This window comes from Ambystoma mexicanum, chromosome 3p (genome assembly GCF_040938575.1).
Source record: "Ambystoma mexicanum isolate Mex_15411 chromosome 3p, UKY_AmexF1_1, whole genome shotgun sequence".
In the NCBI taxonomy this organism is placed as follows: domain Eukaryota; kingdom Metazoa; phylum Chordata; class Amphibia; order Caudata; family Ambystomatidae; genus Ambystoma; species Ambystoma mexicanum.
This window is the reverse complement of record NC_090925.1, coordinates 239,112,906-239,134,818: the sequence shown is the minus strand read 5'-3', so window position 1 is coordinate 239,134,818 and position 21,913 is coordinate 239,112,906.

Below are 21,913 nucleotides of genomic sequence, written 5' to 3'. Positions count from 1 at the left end.
GCTGCACCACATTTGAACCCCGCGCACCCCCTAGTTTACAATTTACCAGCTACTGTACCACTGCAGCTTCTGTCCTCATTTCCTCTGCAGGTTCTGCCGGGCCCGGCAACATCACCTGCAAGGGAAGAGAGCAAAAGAGCAAACATAAAAAGGCGAATGGACAGCAATACAAGACAGCACACTTTACAATAAAACAAAAACAGATGAGGAAAGACAAAGGCAAACAGGAACACTTACCTGAAGTATTGTGGCTTAGTCGAAGCAGGACTGGACTATCATGTGCAAGGGACCAGTGAAGGAACTTGGTCCAAATCATACAAGCGCCCCTGCCAGAAGCAGCAGGACGGAGTGCTTTCCAAAACTAATCAACTGGTGAGCTTTCCAGGGACAGCACATCCCACGGGTACCATGGTTTGGGAGAAGGGATCTGGAAGGGGATCAGGCGCACAAGCTGGCATACCCATGCCCCCTATTGTCCACGCAGGAGCATTCCCTAGCAGCATCACCTATTACCATCAGTCACCACATAAGCGCAGAGGGTGAAGTTGGACCCGAACGACCTCACCCCTGGGAGGGCTGCAACCATGCCCCAACGCCTCCGCAGAGACCAGGAGAGCGTAACAGCATCGCCTCGGCAGGCCCAGCCATGGACGTGGTACCAGTCCCCTCACTCCCAGAAGATGCCATAACCTGGGAGGGTGACTGGGCTTTGCGTCTCCGACTGGTGGAGGCATCCCTGCCCCTCTGCTCCTCTGCTCTACAGCACTGTCTCTGCCCTCTACTTCACTCGCCACTGTGGAAAGGGAGACATTGAACAGAAGCATCAGAGTACTGAACATAAGTCTGCTAGACACAAAGCAAATGCACATGAGTGGCACTGAAGTATGTCATAGCCATCATCACCTTCCACAACACACAGGTCCTTGCAAGCAACACACATGCACATTCAGCACCGCACAGTCATGCATACATCCATGTCCACCTCCCATCACAGTGCAATCATGGACAGCTAGGCCACAACAGTCAATGCACGCACGTGTCATGCATCCATGGCATTTCCCAGTCACACACTCACCACTCAGTAACACGCACATGTACACCATGCATGTCCATGAGGGTGATATCAGCATCCATCATTCACACAACAGACATGGCCAAGCACAGACACAGGCATGCAATCATGTGTGCGTCATCACATGCAGGTGCACATCATGCATAACAACACACACACCATTGTTGCTGCACATGCTTGACCGGACTCACATGTTTCACTGTCATGTCCCTGCACAGAGACATGCATACATGGGGCATGCCAGACATATGTCCAAGTTGCACACACCTGACACACCTCAACATGCACTACACTGGACAAGTACACATGGACACTTACCACTCAACTCTAGACAGGTCTGCAAATCGAGGACCGGGTAGTGAAGCGCTAGGCGCGTGCACTCCAGGACCTGCATCTGGATATTGGTCAACCTGTCCCGGCGCCCCACTTCTCTACAAGCTTGAACGAGGTGCCGGGTCTTGCTGTGGGCCAGCACCAGAGGAGGATGAACTCACTCTGCATGAGGGAATTGCTGCAGAGTTCATCGATCAGAGACAGATCCAGGGAGTGGGAGTGATGCTGGACGCAACATCCCGTGAGTGTTCATGCGTGTGTGTCCAGCCCATGTGTGTTTTGCTTGTGAGATGTCTTGTGATTGACTGCCACTTCAGGCTATGTATTGATGAGTGACATGTGTGACACATGCAATGTCTGCATGCAGGACATGTGCTGCACATGGGGGCAGTCCTCATCACCACACCTGCACCCTTCCTACATGCAAGTCACTCGGCAGCCTCTCCTGTTCATGTTCAAGCTCATGTTTGCATATAGCCTGTGCTGTAGTTCCACCCAAGTCTCAGCCTTCACCTCACATGACTGACGGCTATGTGAGGTCACCCTGCAAGCTGCTCCGCCTCACGGGCACGCGTCATTGCTTCTCCACCACCCTGCAGTTCACTGTCTCCATGGTACTGGCAGTTTCTGTGTCAGACTACTGGCATGGGATGTTCCCCTTTCCTGTGTACAGGCACACTTCCTTGTGAAACCCTGCCAAACCTGTGCTGTGGGATACATCCTTTGTCATTGATGCAGTGTGTCTCACTTGGACCATACAGGCGGCACAGGCTCAAAGTGCACATGAGTGATCATTCATGGACCATTGCATTCCTGCAAGCCCCTATGGGTCCGTGGCAGGCTACTCATTGTAACGCATCTCCAGTATTTTATCCCACTCATGGTATTTGCTCATCCATGTCATGCTCACTCAGGGTCACTTCATCATCATGCACATGTTTATGGTGCCCTTGTCTGTGTTGGGCAAGGCCTCCCTCTGTTACAGCTATCCTGCTTCCAGGCGACTGGTGTTGTGTCTTCTGTCTGCATAGATGTACTTGTGATGGTTCCTCATGTTTCCTGTTTTCTGTCCCCCTCTCATATGCTGTAGTCTCAGTTGTCTCAGATGATGCAATTGACACCTGCATACACTGTCTGCTCCTTCACAGTACTGTGGTCAGCCATTCAGAGCCATGCACTGGCTCCCTGCCATTCTCCGAGGGGGCGTGGGGGGTGTAATGCATCCCTACAACCCAATGCCAACACTTTGCACATGATGACTGCATTTGCCGTTACAGTGCCGTCATATCACACGATTGACATCACTACATTTTGGGTTCTGTTGATAGTTGAGGATGTAACATGTGCTGCACTGCACCCACGCACTTCTGAGCCATGTTTCACCCTTCAACATGCCTATTCACTTGAGTTTTGTCAAAGTGGCCTGCCATGTATGTATCCATTTGCCTCCCTTCACTGTATTCCAAGGCACTTGCACTCTGTTGCATCCTGTGACACGTGTGCTTTTATTGATATTAATGTTCTTGTAGTGCATGTTGACATGCAATTTGCATGTGTCATGGACACTTCTATTTGACATACTGCTGTGGCTATTTGGAAATTGTGCCATGGCTATGCTACCTGCCATCTCTTAGTTGACATCCGTATATTTTGTCAAAGATTCATGCCTGCCAGAAGTTTTGTGTGATGCAGTTGATATGCAACATGCAGTGTGGGTTTTGCATTTGACATGCATCCATGTCTGCTTTCAGGGTCCCCTTCCATTTCATTGCCACTGCATGAATGCCAGAGTTTGTGTCATGTGTGACATGGCTGCCTCATGTGTTGTCACTCAATATAGTGTTACATATGTGTGTGGTATGTGCTGCTGACAAGTGTACTAATGATTATTTTAATTTCTTTACAGGTGATGATGCACCAGAAGCAGTGGCAGAGGAGAGGGCAGACAGGGCTGAGGGTTTAGGTCACCATCCCAGTACCAGTGGTGGTTGTGGGGTGGTAGGCCATAAACATCCCTCGGTGCACCACGGCATCCTGTCCAGGTATGCCGCTGGGTATGGCTCTGAGGATCTCTCTGACTCTGATGTTGAGTCGGATGCTCATGAATCCATGCCGTTGATGGTGGGTGATTCTGCTATGGATTCTGTTCTGTCCGCCACACCTGCAGTGGGGGTAGACCCCTCAAGGGGCCAGTCAGTGTTGGTATGTCAGCCTGTGGTGATTATGGGTGCAGAGGCACACTCCACACCAGTTTCTCAGCAAGGTCCATGTCTCCTTGGGCCCCACAGGTGTGGTGACCAGCAACGCAGTGGCTGTGTGCCACCGGAGAACACTGGGTAGGAGCAATCCATGTATGCCATTGCACAGCAACAGGGGAGCAATTGAGTTGTTGGCTCAGGCATGGAACGTGTGGCTGATTCCATTCTCCGCCCTGATAGGCAGGTGGAGCTCCAGCAGCAGGCAACAGAGTCCATGTGCCGCTCACTCAGGCTGGGCATGGCAGCATCCAACAGGGCCCGCTGGGCTGAACTGGTGGCTCTATGCTCAGCTATTGTTGCTGATGCACAGGCCAACAGGGAAGACCTGAGGAAAGATTACTCCTCCCTCAGAAGTACTCTGGGTGTTCTCATCATGGCCCAGGATGAACGGGTTGACCAGAGGATGGTGCAGCTTGAACGCACACTCTCGGCTGCGCTCCATGCAAGCCTGGAGGAGGTCTGACTGGCACGTGAGGCCTCCCTGGCAGAACTCTGTGTAACACGTGCATCCTTGCTGGAGGAACTCTGTGTTTAACGTGAGGTGGTGCATGGGGACCTCCATGCCATATTCATGCAGCACCAGGCTCACCAGGCCTGCATGCTTGCTTCCGTGGCCTATCTCTCACTTAGGTCATGCCGTGAAGACCATGAGCCCATGAGGAATATTTTTTTAGTCTCAACATTGACACATGTCGGTGTTGAGGTGCACCCTGCACCTCCCCCCTCCTGGGTGGTAATTCCCCCCTTGCCCCCTCCGGGTCCACAACGGCAATTTTAATTTTTTGTCTATTCTTCATTTATGTTGCAGTGTGGTGCTATGTGGCATCCAATGGCATCCTCTGTGTGTTCCAGCTGGGCACATACAGGCTTAACTTGTGTTTGTGTTTGTGGATTGGGGTCCGCATGCATATGCCACTCCTGCTTCCCCTTTCCATGGGCTTGCAAGGATGGCACCGTGTGACAGTAACTTACATAGAGGCATTGGACTTCTGTCATATCTGTGGCCAGTCTGAAGTCCAACTTGTGTATAAACCCCTATTGGGGATTCATGATGGTTTCTCCAGTGCATGGCTGGACTGCATTTTGGTGAGTATATTGTTGACTGTGCATGATTTAATTCTGCTAATTCATGTATTGCCCTGTCTGTATACATTCTTGATGCATTTCATGCTGTATGCGGTCCCATGCCCACTTTAGCTGTCAATGCCACTCTCATGATGGTAGGGGGACGTGTGGTGGCAATGTCACATTGAGACACTGTGCTATGGTGTTTAATCACTGTCTGACATTGTGACTGTTGGGTCCTGTGTTCTTAATGTGTTATGCTGGTAAATTGATAGTCCTGTGTTGGATTTGCTCATGATGTGTCACAGGATCAGGAATATGTTTCCGTTGCAGATGTGTCCACAACATAGTGGTTAACATGACAAATGTATGCTACACTGTGTGTGCATGCATTTCCCATGCTAAAATGCATTGAATCGCCCTGCAAACACCCCCCCACAGCACACACAACACACCCCCAAGCCCACCCGACTCCAACATCCGCCCATCCACTCACTACTTGCCTTCTGAGAGATGCTGTGTCCCTGCTGCACATGTTCACAGTGACTTTCGTGATCGTGAACTGGCGCCGCTGGCTCATTTTTTTTCTTTGATTTTCTATGCAGCTGCAGGGGTTTTAAGGCCACTGACACAACTCACTGTACTGTGTGGTGTAGTGAGCGGGGTGTTGCAGAGAACAACCCCGCAGCACCCACATTTTCTTTTATTTTTTGGGATTCCCTGAAATGCATGCCGCCAAAGATTTGAGGTTTTGGTGTTCATGCCTTTGGTGGCATGCATTTACATACTTTTAGTATAGGTTGGATTTTTTTGCTCACTCTTTTCTTCTGAGTGTTTGTGTCTGAGGGGAATGCTGTGGCCTGTTTCCACGATATGATATGATATGATATGGCATTTGTAATGCGCCTATACATAAGAGTTTTAAAGCGCGACGAGGCAGGGAGGGGGGAGCAGGGGGGAAAGACAGACAACGATCCTACTAGGCCAGGTGTCATTCAGATCGTGCAAGTGCAGGGGTAGGGGGAAGTGAAAAAGTGCAAGGGGAAGGGGAGAGGGGGAAGTGCTGAACAGGGTAAGTAGAATAAAAAATAAATAATAAATCCAAGGAACAGTGTGGTTTGTGACAGCTGTGTCATGTGTGTTGATATTTTTATTAAGGTTTTCACATTACATGCCATGCCATGGTGTGTGGGGTGGGTGACCTGGGATTGAGGGAGGTTTAGGTGACATACCAGCATTTGGATGTGCTATTTCGCATGGGGGGTTTGGAACCTGTGGCTTGCATTCATGCCTTTTGGTCACACAGGATTGTGTTTGTTTAAGTGGCTAGGGATGCACACAATGCTGCAATTCCAAGGACACTTTCTTAGGGTGTAAAGGTTGTGACAGTTGACTGTCCCATTCTCATCATCGATTGTCACCTGGAATGTGCCAGGCCTATGTGCGCTCCACAGAGGGGGAGTTTAGGTGAAAAATGTAGTCACAAGCTGGGTGATGGGCTGCCTCGCCACATGCCCTTTCCCCTCCCATGCGCAGCGGACGTGCGTGTAGTTGGGGATGTAAGGCACCGCCATGTCTACCAGTATGCCCTGGCAGGTTGCAACATTTTGCAGGACACATGCTGCAACAATGATCCTGCACACTACTGGGGGCGCATATAGTAGCTGCCCACCAGAGCAGTCAAGGGAGCGGAAACATGACTTGACCATTCTGAATGTGCTCTCCACTATGCCCCGTATTGCAATATGGGCTGCGTTGTATCTTACCTAGGGTGGTGTGGTGGGGTTCCGTATTGGCGTCATCATGTGGGTGCTCAGAAGGTAGGCACTGTCCCCTGGGGAGGTGATAATGGTTGTCATTAGTTGGGCTTGTTTATTTGACTGTGTGTCACATGCATGCATGTGCACAGGCATTTGTACTCACCAATGAGCCATGTGTTGCCATGCCTCCCAGCTTCCAGGTCCCGGTGTAGGGCTGACATTTGGTATATGAAACTGTCATGGATGGACCCGGGATAGTTTGCATAGACAGAGGTGATGATTCACTAGGCATCGCAAACAACCTGCTTGTTGATGGAATATCAGTGCTTGCGGTTGTGATAGATGTGCTCAGTGGCCCTAGGTGGACGCAGGGCCACATGGGTGCAATCAATGACACCAAGCACTCTGGGGAAGTGTGCCACCCCATAAACATCCTGGACCATGGCTTGCCTTTCTGCGGGTGTTCTGGGCATGTATATGTGCCTGCGGACTGAGGGGTGTGTAGTCATGATCGCCAACACCTGGTGTAGGCAGCGTGGCCTGTGAGACACCCCAACTATGGCAGTTGTCCGCTGAAATGACCCAGTGGCCAAAAAATACAGGACATTGAGCACCTTTTCCAAGGGGCTCAGTACTTGGGAGCACAAGGTGGGTGATGTGAGGTCATCCTCCCACTCAGTGACCAGGTCTAGGATAATATGAGGTGGAAACCTATACCTGTCATAGACCTGGTCATCAGGCATCCCAAAAGGCTGGTCCTGGGTAAGAATATGTGGGGCCTGGCTATCCTCCTCCTCCTGCGATGTCCCACGATCACTGCTGCGAGGAATGGGACATTCATTGTAGCTGTATTGTTTGTTGGTGGTGTGCGCTTTTATGCTGCACTCGGTCGCTTCCATCTGATTTCACGTGTTGGACGTGTTTCCGGCTTTGCGCGTCTTTTGGCGTGTACGGGTTTGCCCTGTTCAATTCCATGAATATGTGTTGTTAGCGTGCCTGTGGGCGTTGCAAGGGTTTCACTGCTCTACTTCCCCGTTACGCCCACATTTCTGCATGTTGTTCCCCATTTTGCGTGTTCAGCCCGCATTTTTGGTGTGTGCGCTGGACATTGTGCACCTTCACTGGGTGACTCGTGCACAGCTTTCAGGATGTCGCAGTGACATGTGTGCCACGTGCGGATTCAGTGCAGGTCCCAGGTAAGCCACGCACAGTGCCTTCCATGAATCGGTGAATGGGCGCACGCGTGCATTTGGCACTCGTGTGCTGCGTTTCTCACGTTTGCATTAGAGATTTCGGCGCACAATAATTCCATGAATTACCCTCTCAACGGATTGTTGGTTTACTTTACACATTGAACTACATGTCCATTTGTACACTGGAAGGTTTGTTTGGGTGAAAGGAGCATTTGGTTTAAAGTTTGTTGGGATTTTTTTTCTATAAGGGTTTCTTTTGCCATAACAGTGTGCTCCACCATTTAATACCCTTGACCATTATTGTCTATAGCAATTGTTTTTGTGTTGTTCTTGTTCATAAGCGTCTTCATTGAAATATGGTTCTGTGGTGATTGTGTGAATCCATTCATCATTACAGGAGTTTGGAAAGGTTTGTATATTGACATTGCACCTGTTTAGAAAAAGTTTTTGTAATGTATTGATTAATTTAGTTAGTGGTTTCATTCTGTTTAAAATCAATACAAACAATTTTATCTTTAGTAGAAACGTGCTGTCAATTAGAGCTTGCAGGATTAGTCTCCTGTAGTAGTTTTTAAGGGTAGATTGTGACTTTTTAGCTGTTTTCATAAGATTGTGAAGAACTCCATGGTCGAACATTTTCCGTAACATAAATGTGTTAGATTGCTTTACTGTGACTACGTTAACACTGGTAGATAGGGGGTTAGGTTTGTTAGTAGGCCTGCTTTTCTTTGTACCTGTGATGCAGGAAATGCATGGGAGGGACAGGGCCTCCGTATCCTTGTCCTTTACTGCTTTTTATCGTGTGTTCTGTCGTGTTTTCCGTGCAGGAGTTCATGTGGGACTCCTGGTGGAGCAGCTCTCTCTTTTGGTTTTGGTGAACAGACCCATGGGATACCGTTATGGCACCCATGGGTAGGGGTACAACCCTGTGCCCCTAGTGTATGTTTTTGGGCACCTGTGTGTGGCCCACAGAGCAGGGTACGGGCTGGTGGCAGCTCTGTGCTGAATTGACTGGTACCCTGAGTGTCCTCCATTTTGGGATGCCCAGGCCCTGTCATTGGAGTCGGTAGATTCCTGATGGAGACATGCTGGTCCCCATGGCCTCTTGCCTTCCATCGGCTGTTACCTTGATCTTCCCAAAGTCCTGGAAGCCCTGACTCTTCCCCTGCCCCCTGACTGGCTGTTGGGTGGAAGTTCCATATATGGTAGTGTGGGGAAGTGCTGACCAGACTGGCTGGAGCCTTCCCAACAACCGTATGTTGTGGGTACGCCTGTGGGTGGGACCTGGGTGAATGGAGTGTGTTACGAATATGCATTCTGTGTTGTGGGTGTCTAGCATCTGGTGTTTGACACAATGACTGAGACAGCCCTGCCCGAAACCGGTATGAATGCAGTGTGGAGTGTTGAATGGCTGGGTACTTGTCCCAATACACATAACTTGTTGTGAGTGTCTGGAGAGAAGTGAATGGCATGAATGCACCGCGTGCCTGATTGGCTGCCTGCCTGCATGCCTGCATGAATGCCATTCGCCGTGATTGGATGCTTGAGTATGACCCAGCGGAATGAATGGGAGATCAGCAGTATATCTGGGAACCTCTCACTGCTAGGAATCGTGTTCAGAAGCTGAAGTCTACTACGACAAGTAACTGGAGTAAACCTGAAGTTTAACCTTGATGACCTGCTGGACAAGAAGAATTGCTGTTGCTCTCCTTCACAATCTGAAATCTGCTGTGTCTCCAAGGACTGACCCAGAGAGGACCTGATAAGGCGCCCTCTTCCCGAGCTACAAGGGACCATCGTGCACCAGCAGATCTTTGCCAAAGCTCCCTGGTAGACAGACCTTCGTCAGGCTGCCGACCAGAGACGGGGACTGCTGCGGAATCCCAAGGAGAAGTGCCCGGACTGTTGTCCGCCACTGTCGATGACCGCCATCGCCGACCGGAGCCGCCGTGCTCCTGTTTGCCTAAGAACTTTCGAATCAAGGACACTCTCGTTCGCATCGTCGTGGCTGTTTCCTGATGGAGAACGCCTGATCGTTGCCGCGCCGAGGAGCATCCACCGGTGGGTTTCCTGCCACCCAAAGACCGCAAAGATGCTGATGACTCAATGCCCTTGCTGGGCCACAGTTCTTCAAACTCTTTGCGGTCCAGAACTATCGACATCGAGGATCCCCGCATGCCTCTTCCTTGTAGGACGTTTATGCTTCCCCGTCAACGAGCACTGCTAGGAACAAAGCTGCCACTTCACTGTCGTAGCTCACCCTGTTCTCCGTCGGACGTTCAACGACCCGTGACTCCTGTCTTAAAGGGAGGACACTCAAGAAGGGTCCCCAATGAGGAACGCTAAAATGCCAGGTACTTTGGGGTTGCAGAACTATTGGGAAGTCTCTTGTGAACAATATATGGACTGGGCTTGTATCTTTATTCTACAGGTTTCCCAGGTGGGGGGATCTCCACACAGAGCTGCGTTTAAAGGTAGTGTTGGTTTCCTTTACAACTTCATTGATGTGCCATTTAACCATACAGTTGATGCACTTTAAAGAGATCTAATAGTAAGTGTGGTACCATGTAGATCTGTATATATTTTCCATTATAGATAACCGAGTACAAAGTGCGTTATCGGAATATTGTATATAACCTTGAATATTAATTATAAAAAGACTGTGTTTTAACCGATAAAGTGTTTGGACAGTCCTTTGTGGGTGCTTGGTGATTACATTGTACTTAAGAATCAGCCTGCTTCACCTTCCCGAGAAGCTAGGCCTTGATTGGTCGACCTCGTACCAATATTGAGAATCTTGTCAGGGGTCCTCTGTCCCTCTCCTCTACCAAATAGAGAGCGGAAGTACAGACCCACCTCCGGTCCCTCACAGTACCTATTTATTTATTTTTATTTTTTTAGTTGTGGGTGATTTAGTTCTGTTGAGTGAGGTTACTAGCTCTTTTATTTCAATGTTTTCTATACATTGGGCCTCATTACGAGTCTGGCAGTAACCGCGGCGGTAAAACTGCCTGGTTACTGCCGGACTCGTATTACCATTCCGCCTCCGTGACCTCCGGAATTACCAGGGCATTACAGCCCCGGTGTCCCGGGAGTCACTGAGGCAGAATGGTGTTAATCTCCATTCCAATTGAGTACCATAGGACTCAATGGAAATGGGGAAGTGGAAACACAGGCACCATCTCGTGGTGGTGATGGTGTTTTCACGTCCGCCTGCAGGAGGGAGGTGTTCAACCTGCCAGGTCAGACCTGGCGGGAAGATCACCTCCCGCCTGCAGGACTCAGGATCGGGCGGTCTGGAATTAACAGTGGCAGTGGGTTTACCACCACTGTTACTTGCAAACCGCCCGACCCATAATGAGGCCCATTGTTTTAGAGGTGGAAGACTGTATGGTGTAGTTTTATTGTTATCTGCTCTATGTTTTCTTTCTTTTCTACAGAGTTGCTTTTTAGTAGGCATTTTTTGTGTCTGTTGGGAAAAGAGAAAGTATGCATTAGAAAGTTGTGCAATGTATATGCATGCATTGTGCATGCATATGCTGGTATGATTGTAGAGATGAATAGAGTGCTGATTGATTGTGAGGTGGTATATAAGGTGTGGTTGGGAAGGCTGTAATAATCTGCAGAGGTGTCAGGGTGTTGGGTTAGTGAGTAAGGGAGTGGTGGTGTGATGAAATCTGGAGGGTGATTGTGCTGTTTTGAGCAACAGAGTGGGTGTTGCAATGGTGGTGTGCAGATGGGAATAAAAAGAGTGTGAATGGTGGAATATAATGTGCTAGAATTAAAGAAAAGTTGTTTTGAAAGAAGTAGTCCGTGGTTATATATAGTGGAACTGTGCTGCTGTAATTATTTACCCCTGGGGTTACAAATACATGTTCTCCCAGCAGTATTTCTCGAGGATGAAGAATATAAAATATGTTTCAGTCAGATCTCGAGTAAATGCAGCCGGGACCTGATGCTGCTAACAATTAATACATCTGAACATTTAGCAGTCAAGCAAAAACAGGAGCTAGAAGAACAAGAAAAAAATCTTTCTGGCAAGTGGAATTTTGGCGGAAGCAAAAAAACAACTAAGCTCCGTGAATTCAGAGTGGGAAGACTTTAAGAAATTCAATTTAGTGAAAAAATCCAACAAATTGAAAATTGATATTGCGGCCTTCTCAAAAGAAAAAACATATCCCTACCTGGCCAAAGATTATAAAGCTCCAAACTGGAACCACAGGTTCCAGAATAGACCCCATAACAAATGGTGTCTAACTTTCTCAGATACTAGTTCCTCTGGGAGCGATCCTAGCAATTCCACACGGGGACAAAACACCAATAGGGGCCAGAATTTTTTAGGTCGAGGTGGCCCGAGAGGCAGACGGCCACCCAGAGGCAACGGACCTCCAGCAGGTCAACAGCAGACATTCCACACGAGACAACGAGGGTGCCCGCCTTAATACACAATGCAACAGCCATATTTAACCTATCCACACACCAATTAACCTCAATGGAGGAGAGTGTTCTGAAGAAGGGACTAAGCTTTGTATCATCAGCTGATAATTCTATCAACAATGCAGAGATTGAATTAAGAAGGTTCTTTAGGACCATCAGACTTAGAGTCTTCTTCATGGAAAAACCTGATAGACTGGATCAATCTCTTACAGGTTTTAGACCAAAATCTTCTTTTACCCCAAGTACGAACGAAATACCAGCGGAAATTGTTCCTTTTGAAAAGATGGTACTGCGGGGTCTACCTGCCATTGTGAATCATTCAAGCAACCTTCAGCATAAACACAATCTTACATCAGAAGAAATTCTGGCATTGAAATCCTTGGCTGGGAACAAAAAGATTGTGATTTAATCGGCCAACAAGGGAGGAGGAATAGCTGTGATGGACAGAGAGATGTATGAAAGGATGGTAAACTCCTTAATTAACAACATCAATCATTATGGGAAATTACGGGTGGATCCCACAGATAGACTCATGGTCATTCTACAAGATCTGTGCACTCGAGGCATAGAGGAAGGTTTTCTCACACCCGAAGAGGCATGTTTTTTAACACCCAGGGAATGCCGGATACCAACCATATACGCATTGCCTAAGATCCACAAGGATAGTGTTAACCCTCCAGGAAGACCCATCATCTCTCTGTGTGGTTCCATTTTGGAACCAATAGGGAAATACATTGAGAAGGCTATCCATGCATTAGCTGAAGACTCTCCCTCTTTTCTAAAGGACACCATGGCCATGATCAACTATTACGAGGGGCCACTGTGGCTGGTAATCACACTGTATTGGTCACCTTAGACATTACTGCCCTTTACACAAACATCCCACAGGACGAAGCACTAGCAAGTATTGAACAGAGACTCCAGGGACGACCGTACCCCATCGGATTCCAACTCAGTTTATATTGAAGCTACTTGAGGTGGCCTTATGAAACAACTTTTTTCAATTTCTGGACACTATTTATATCCAGAAACATGGTACTGCCATGGGGGCAGCTTTTGCCCCCAGTCTGGCAAACATATACATGGCACTGTTTGAAGACTTGTTTGTGTATAACAACAATCCGTTTGGGCAACATGTCTCCCATTGGAAGCGATATATCAACGATATACTTTTCATTTGGACAGGCACTGAAGACCTTCTAAAAACCTTCCTTGTGTGGTTAAATGAATGTAAATTCAATCTTACTTTCACAGGTCATTGGGACCCTATAGAAATACCGTTTCTTGACCTGATCATTGCCCAAAAACAAGGCTGTATTTTTACATCACTTTACAGAAAGGACACTGATCGGAATACCCTACTTGAATATTCCAGTCAACATCCCCATTCCCATAAGGACAATTTACTGTATGGATAGTTTCTCCGTCTTAGACGGAACTGCACCAATCGAGCGGATTATGAACACCATGCCAACCTCTTGGGAAAAACACTTCTGGAAAGGAGTTATCCACGTAGACTCATTAAAGGATCAGCAAAACAAGCTCGCTGGACACCGAGGGAACATCTTTTGAAACCCAGGGAGAAGAAAGGTTGGTCTGTGTTACCACTTTTTCACCACAAACTGCAAATAAAAAAGCTTATTAAGAAACATTGGAATTTGGTAACAAGCACAGGATGTACGAGTGGGTTACCCTTGTTTGCATTAAGGCGATCCAAGAACCTTCGAGATCATCTGGTTCAATCCAGACTACAAACAATTGAGACCAATTTTACACAGAATAGCCTTAGATCTGCCTGGTCTCATAGTAAAGAACATATTGTGGGGTATCAACCCTGTGGAAATTGCAGTGTATGCCATTTGACCGCTAAAACCACGAGGTTCAAACATGGTCATTTTAATTGGCAACTTCGACAATTTACCAACTGTCTATCTAGCAATGTCATCTATGCCATTTGGTGTCCCTGTAAATTATTATATATAGGCATGACGACAAGGAAGGTATCTATTCGAATATGCGAACATAGATCGCAGATTCAAACCAAATGTAGTACGGCACCCCTTGTCCAGCATTACATTGCAAAAAACCACACAGAGGATGATATTCATTGGATAATAATAGACCAGCTGACACCAGACAACAGTCGTGCTGTTATACAAACAAGGAACTGACCATATCCCATCAAAAATATTGCTCTTTTTACACACACTGTTTTTTCGTGTGGTACTCTACAAACAAAGGCTGAAAACTAGTACGCCTATAAAACAATAAATGTTGAACCCAAATGCTCTGGATATCTAATTAATTTGATATCTCAGGCTACCCCGGAGCATCGAGTGTTACTACCTTGGAGCAAAAGAAAATATATAGAGAAAACTGCTGTGATAGCTTAATGGCTATTTTTAATTATACAGTTATTGTTTAACAAATAAACATGATCTCCCAAAGAAGCATTTACAAAAAAATGGTACTTTCAAAAGTCGAAACCATAATCATTAAAATGCACAGTGAATTACATCAAATACTATGGAACATACATTCTGGTATTTGACAAGAAATAAACATTTTCAAACAAAAAACCATCCACACAATGTGTGATTAAATCCACAGTCTATATGATGAGTTGAAAAAACAAAATGAGGAAAATAAAACAACAAAAAGCAAAGTCCCAACACATCCTGATTTTGTGTGATAGGGCAAAGCAACCAAATGCGACCCCCACCAGAGTCTGATGTATTGGTGGCCTCGGCCAAAGGACCGATTGTCAGGTCCTCGGGTTTGGAGCCCAGGGCATGTGTGGTTCCAAACTAATGCCAGAGGTCAGGTCCTCCTGATGACTTGGAGGGTCAACTGGTGGGAGTTTATCAAGAGACCAATCCTAGGTCAACGTCGGTGGTTATATTCCTGCTGATTTGAAAAATGGGCCGTATAGCAATTACGTGTCCAATAAGACGTTTCGGCGGGCAGTGAAGGCTACCTTCATCTGGACCTGCGGATGTCGCACTGAACAGAGAAGAGGGGGAAAGTAGAAAAAAGCTCCAATGGTCAGGGTGACCAAGGAGAGGGCCCGTGCCAAATTAGCACAGGTACTGTATGGAACCGTGGTTCCAAAATGCTGGTGCCTCCATGGGGTCCCGAAACCAGTCGAGCAGAGGATGAGTTAGAGACCCGATGTATCAAAGCTGGGAGGCTACAGACATGTTGTGATTCATGTCAGGATCCGGTGTGTGCGTCAATCAGTCAAGCCTTGTACTTGCAGGTAAGTGGATCGTTCCAAAGAAGAAATCAAAGTGTAGCTGGAGATCCCGTCTTCAAACAGCGTGTGGAATGAAGCCGTCGCTGTGGAGAAATCTCAAAGATGCGCGCCGGTCCGCATCCCGTGTTGCAAGTGAACACAGTCAACATTCTATGCAATTTAGGCTAACCAAGTTGGAGCAAAATTGGATCTATAGATTGAGGACCCATGAAAGTGGCCTGAATGATGAAATCCAATGGTCTTTTTTGCTACAACGTTAATATCAGCGCGCTCGAGCACTTAACTTCAGTTTTCAAAATACTGCAAATTTCAGTGTACTATCCCTTGAGATTCTCCCAAATGGTACTTTTGACCTACGTGTGATTGCATTACATCACCAGTGAACTTATCCTGTAAACCAGGTTTTGGAGATTGGTAATAACACAATAAACTTCCGATTTTTCATCAGGGAATCGTGAGACCATATTTCCCTTAGTTGAGAATGCTGGACGTTTTTTTCCGGTTGTGGTATGTCTGATCGACAGTGCCCTTCAGCCCACTAAGTGCACATACATATATACGCTCCCATGTTTATAGACCACATCCATACGGCATGGGCAATGCTTGTCCTTGCCTATACGTTTTTGGATAGTGTGTTGCCATTACACACTGCCTCCACCCTCTGGGAGGCGTGTTCTCTGTTTCCCAGATGCGTACAAATGGCGAGTCAACGCCAGCGACGCCGAACAGTAAGACGGCAAGACGGGATTTGTGCGCCCTAGACGGCTCGCCAACATTGTTTTTGGGAAAGGCTGTCAACACACATGAGGTAAGAGCGATGTAGCTTGTGTCCTTAGTTGCGTTACGATAATAGCACCACTATTGTTCGCTCGGGCGACATATTCGCCTTGACTTAGTGCTTTGTGACAAATGTAGGCTTGCTTCAGATTTTTGTGGCCGTGTACCAGGTGCCTTTAGCCATGTGGCGGTTCGCGGAGCCCCTTTGGGGTGACAGCAATTGCTGTGCTGCTCTCCTGGGGTCTTCGCGTGCCGCAACAATACTCGCAGCCGGCGAGCGGCTTTTCTTCTTCGTGTCTGTTCTTTTTCGATAAGAACTGTGCACATGAAGGAAGGGCAGGTGGCAGGTTGCGCCATTGGACTCTTTTTAATTTGTATTTTTATTTTTAATTCCACATTTTCAATTTCATATTGCCGGGTTGACACTCGGACTGTGCTCAATAAGGGGAGCAGGTTTTCCCTGTTTGTTGGTGTTTCCCCTTCTTGGAGTATCACCCCACGGGGGATTTCTCTGTCTCCCTTTTCCGTATCTCTTCTTCTTCCCCCCGATTGCGTGGTGTGTTGGGTGATACAGCAGTTAAGAGCACCCTTCTTCCTACGACTGGGGGCCCCCGCTATGTTGACATGATTTGAAGGCTAATGAGGTCCGGAACAGCACTCCATCTTTAGCCTTATAGCCCATGGTGGTTTTTGGTAATGATATGATCACACTAGACCAAACCCTTTGGGCTTGGCTGGTTGTGATGTGTGTATGTTTCTATTCTTCGACATACACGGCAACAAAATTAGGGAACAATATGTGTTTTGCATTACTGGCATTACAGCGTTTGTTGGTACCTTCTGGGAGGTGATCACTCTTTGTTTTCCTTTCTCAATTTCTAGTGGTCGCTGACATCTTGGGTGAGAGACACTGCCCACTTCCAGTGAACTTGTCTGGGAATGACCTTAGGTATCCCGTGCTATTGGAGCAAGGCTTTCTGAACCCCTTGGACTATGACACATTGAAGGGGGAGGAAACTAATACCTCTGCGACCGAAGGTAAATTGCGAACAAATGTAAATTGCGATGCAAATATACTCACAATATGGGAACTGTGTCAAATGAACATGTGCGACATGGGCTTTTCCATTGACGGGATTAGTTTGACTACTGTGATATTCTCTGTTATTTGAGAAAACGAGGCTCTGATGGAATACACACACACTTGTCATTGCAGACACAACAACAGTACAAACAAGAAGGAAATTGATCCCTCGAACCACCCACGAGAACACCACCTTTGAAGCCTCCCCTTGCTTTGGGTGAGAGATAAAAAGGAATCTATAGCTTCTTGATCACTAACATGCTGTGCGTGGTCCGTATCTCACATTTTGATTTGAGTTTTGAATCTTTTTTAAGCTTCTGTTTTATCTTCTCCACTCTGTTTTTTTAATTGGATTTGGTTTTGATATTAACTTAATGGGTGTGGGTATTGCACTACTGGGGTGGTTGTGGGGGACGGGGTGACATCCCATTGAGAGTCAACATCTTTTCCCTTTCGTAAATTTCAGGGAGTACTGGTTTTGGCCTTACCTGTTAGTATAATGGGTAGATTAACCCGAGAATGGGACATGCCCGGAGGATACCTGGGCCTGTTCCCGGGACTAAGCAGTATGTCAGGTTTTTTCATAAAAGCTGAAATAAATGTCAAGGAAAACATGAAAGAAACAATAAGGAAGGATTGTAAATGCTTTTTCTCTCTTTCTTTTGCTTTCTCTTTTCCCTTTCCGCCTCTTGTCATCGCCAGAAGGTGGTTTTTCGAAAAGAAATATAATTGGATCACCATTATGGAACACATGTGAAGCCAAAGAAACCAGCTCTTTTTAGTCGGTTGAATTTTGTCATATTCACATCAACTTCAAATTCTGTATTTAACTTTTATGTATGTTTACAAATGCATATGTCCTGATGAGGTGCACCAGACGGAAGTTGTATAGACCGTTCTGGTAGCCCGAAACTCAAGTCGACAATACCATAGGGCCTACTCCTCCCAGAGTTGGCTCTAACTTGGGTTTTCTTTCTCACAGTTTGATGTATGGGGATTAATATGGTTCCATTAACAACTATTTTGGAATACCTACCCATTATTTCTATCCCTCTGATAGAAATTAAATTGTTAAACAGGTACATTTCTAAGTATTAAAATAACAAACCCATATGGATGGGAAGTTCTGAGACACAGAACTAAAATATTAGGACTGCGTTTTTTTTGCACAAGTATGAGTGGTCTTATGTATGTATGGGGATGAAAGAGTATGTAAGCAACGGTATGTGATGATGTGAGCTTTTTTCTGTTGATGTGATTAAATATGTGTTCTTGACAATTGATGAATTTTTTATAGATTTGATTTTAATGTATTTGATATGTTCTTTTGAAAAAGTTTTTTACAATTTAAAATGAATAAATAAATCTTAAAAAATTAACTCTGACACGTTGTTTTATGTCCAAAGTACACGCTCTTTATATAAGGCTGTTTGTATTGGAAGGGATCATGCAGCGTTTTCACGCTTAAAATTTATAAGAATTAATCATAGGAGGTTGTGCAATTCTCCCACCGGAGAATTGTACGTTTTTGTTTGGTAATTACATACATATACATGGTACATTAATGTACTTACTTCGTTGGATGAGAAGGGTATTCATTGTTTGGTTGTTGTCTTCAGAAAGGTACTTCTCTCCTGTAGATGTAAAATAAGGTTAGTTGGGATATGTGGTAATGGTGAATAACTTTTAGTAAGGACGGTTGATATTTATGAAGGAATGAGGTGTGGTTGGGAAAAACAGTTAATACAATTGGTGGATGGAAAAAAATGGTTGCTTTTAGGAGCATTTTCATGAAAGTTAAAACAATGCGTATGTGCATTTGTAAAAGCATTGTAACGTTTTGTAAAAGAGAAGAAAAGTTGATGGAAAAGATGTGTAGTGTACTTTTAAATGGCAGTTGGTGTGTGGAAGTTTAATATGCTAGGAGTATATGCATATTTGCCAACATGATGCATTATAATCTTTAGGTGTTTATGTAGTCCAAAATGGGAGCAAGTCCACCCACTTCATGCTGCAAACTCCATACCACTTCACATCAAAATGATGAAATTCAAAATATTCAGCCACTTCACACTGCTCTGCATACACCTGTCATCAATGACATTTGTGATGTCATATTTGATGTCCTGGTTGTTAGTCTTAGCAGTACACCATGGGGGTACCAGTTATGGTTGCTTAGCTTACCATAACTGGTGAATTTCTGGGGGTTTTCGATTTTACCTGTAACCATGATATCCTTTTAACAACGTTTTTCCACTGAATTTGGTAGGTTTTTATTAGTGCGACTTAACCATAACGACCTTTTAACAAACAAAAAAATGTCACTGAATATACATATATTCACAACACCAAGCAAGTTATAGTTGCAAACCTTTTGCTTTGGATATGCTGGTTGATTTGAGTTTCACGGCTAACTACGTCGCACGCTTGAGAGATACGCAGTAATGTTGAACCTCATGGTCTTGATCAATACAGATGATGGTTCTGTTGCCGCTCTATGGGAAGATTCCTACTAGGATGCAGTTATTATATGTGCATATGCTGGATAGTGACAGACCTTTGTGATAAAGGTGGGCGAGAAGTTGTCACAACACATATACCGAGTCCATGAGATTGGGCTCCTCCACTTAATTAGGTACCGAGCAGCGTTTTGTTTACCAGCGATTATGTACCACCGGGGTTGATACATACCAGTGGTATTACTCGACAAAGTGACAGAAGATTGGTTGTGAGCCCCGCTGGTGTAGTATACATGTTTTCTCTTTTTTCTATCTACATTCCACGCAACCTCGCTGGACCATAGTGCCCCTGAAGAATTTCTGTTAACCAAGAATTAAACAGAAAGAAACATGTCGGGTCGGGGAATGTACTGTTATTTGTAAACAATTTTAAGTGATTTCAGTTTGAGTCAGATTAGACTAAGTAAACAAGACACTGGCTCAGCTGTGTTAAACTCACGGTTCATATTCATGATGGACTACAAATTGTATAATTGTGTTTTAGTATGTTTGTTTTTATTGATGAAAATGCGTTACAATTGAGTGATTTGATGAATTGTGTGAGTAGGAATGTAATATGGTTGAAGTGTGGTTTGTTGTGGTTTTAGATGGGAATGATGTATCTCATCAGTCCAATTATGAATTTGATGGATTGATCAACACATTTTTTGATATTTACATCGATATGTGTTTTTATAATTATGAGATCAGTTTTTTTACAATGATTTGTTCCATATATGTTAATAAAAAATATTGAATTGTGTTAGAGCGTCTACTGGGTTGAATTCAATTTGTTTCATCTCAGGATTTGGTTTTTTGAAAGACGCGTTTCTCCATAGCTGTTTCCTGCATCGTGAAGTTAGCATGATTATGTAGACAGGTGTATTACACTGGGACTCACCACATAAACACAACAGTACTCTGACCTTCTATGTTAGTCTCTTTATTGTTCTATCTGGGCCAGGTCAAAGTACTTAGATATTCCTGGTATCCCCTGATACTCTTGTGTTTTGGTGCACACCTTTTTCTCCAGGAAATTGTCTTTGTGTATGAGGGCAGCCATCATAAACAAAGACAAAGACAGAAAGGAGTTTGCATTTGAGTTAATTTGCATACCCACAATGTCTTGCTGTTATTGCTCAGAACTGAAGGTGAACTTTCAGCGATGGCTTCTAGGTGCCATTGTGGAATGTGAGACTTGGCTCAAATGAACTTTCCAACTTATGTTTTTGTTAATTTTTTTTTCTCATTATTTTATCAGTTTGTTACAAACTTTTAAAATAGTAAAAACAAGACAAACTCCTCCCTCAACGGTTTAGCAAGAAAGAACCGGCAACTTTTGCTTGCTAAGTCTTCTGATTAGTCGATTTCTACTCTTTCTTCACTTTCAACTGTTGTTCGGTTTATCCACTTCGACCCTCTCGTCTCTGGGATCTTTTAATTCCAATTTCTTTATTAGATCTCCAAGGTATGTCGTTAATGTGAACATTAGTTGCCTGTTCGAACCCTCGCGGAGTATCGCCCATATGCCGTCCTTAGTTTGGTATGTACACTTATATTTGCTTTTTTCAAGTGGATTTCTCTCTCCTTTTGAAAATGGGTACAGTTCAGAACCAAATGCTTTAAAGATTCTTTTTTTAGACCACAAAATCGACAAAATTCATCTTTCACTTCACTTCTTTTCCACAGGTTTAGTAATTGTTTAGTCTTGAATAAATTCAGGCTAAACATGATGAATCGTTTCCTTCTGATTGGGCAGGGGAATCGTTCAAAATATTTTGGTATTTTATTAAGCATCCTTGCTTCTGAAGGGGCGTCTTCCATTCGCCTATAGGTAGCCCTTAAGCCAATTGTTTTTCACCATTCACATTCCCATAGCTTCTTCTTCACTTTATTGGGATTTTGTATTAAGGTTTCTGCATTTGATCCAATGTTCTCTATTGCATTTGATCCAATGTTCTCTATTTTTTTTTACAATTTTCTTTCCACTGAGTAAAAATGGAGTCTGTTGTTGATTTATTTGGGCAATTTAATATTTTAAATTGGGGAAGGTCATCCGCTCCCAAAATCTTTCTGTACAAGATTAAGGTGTTCCATTGGACCCTCGCGTTAATTTATAGGAGACCTAGTTTGTAACGCAGGCAAGCATTTGGGAGTTGAAGAGTTCTTGTCCAAAAGGT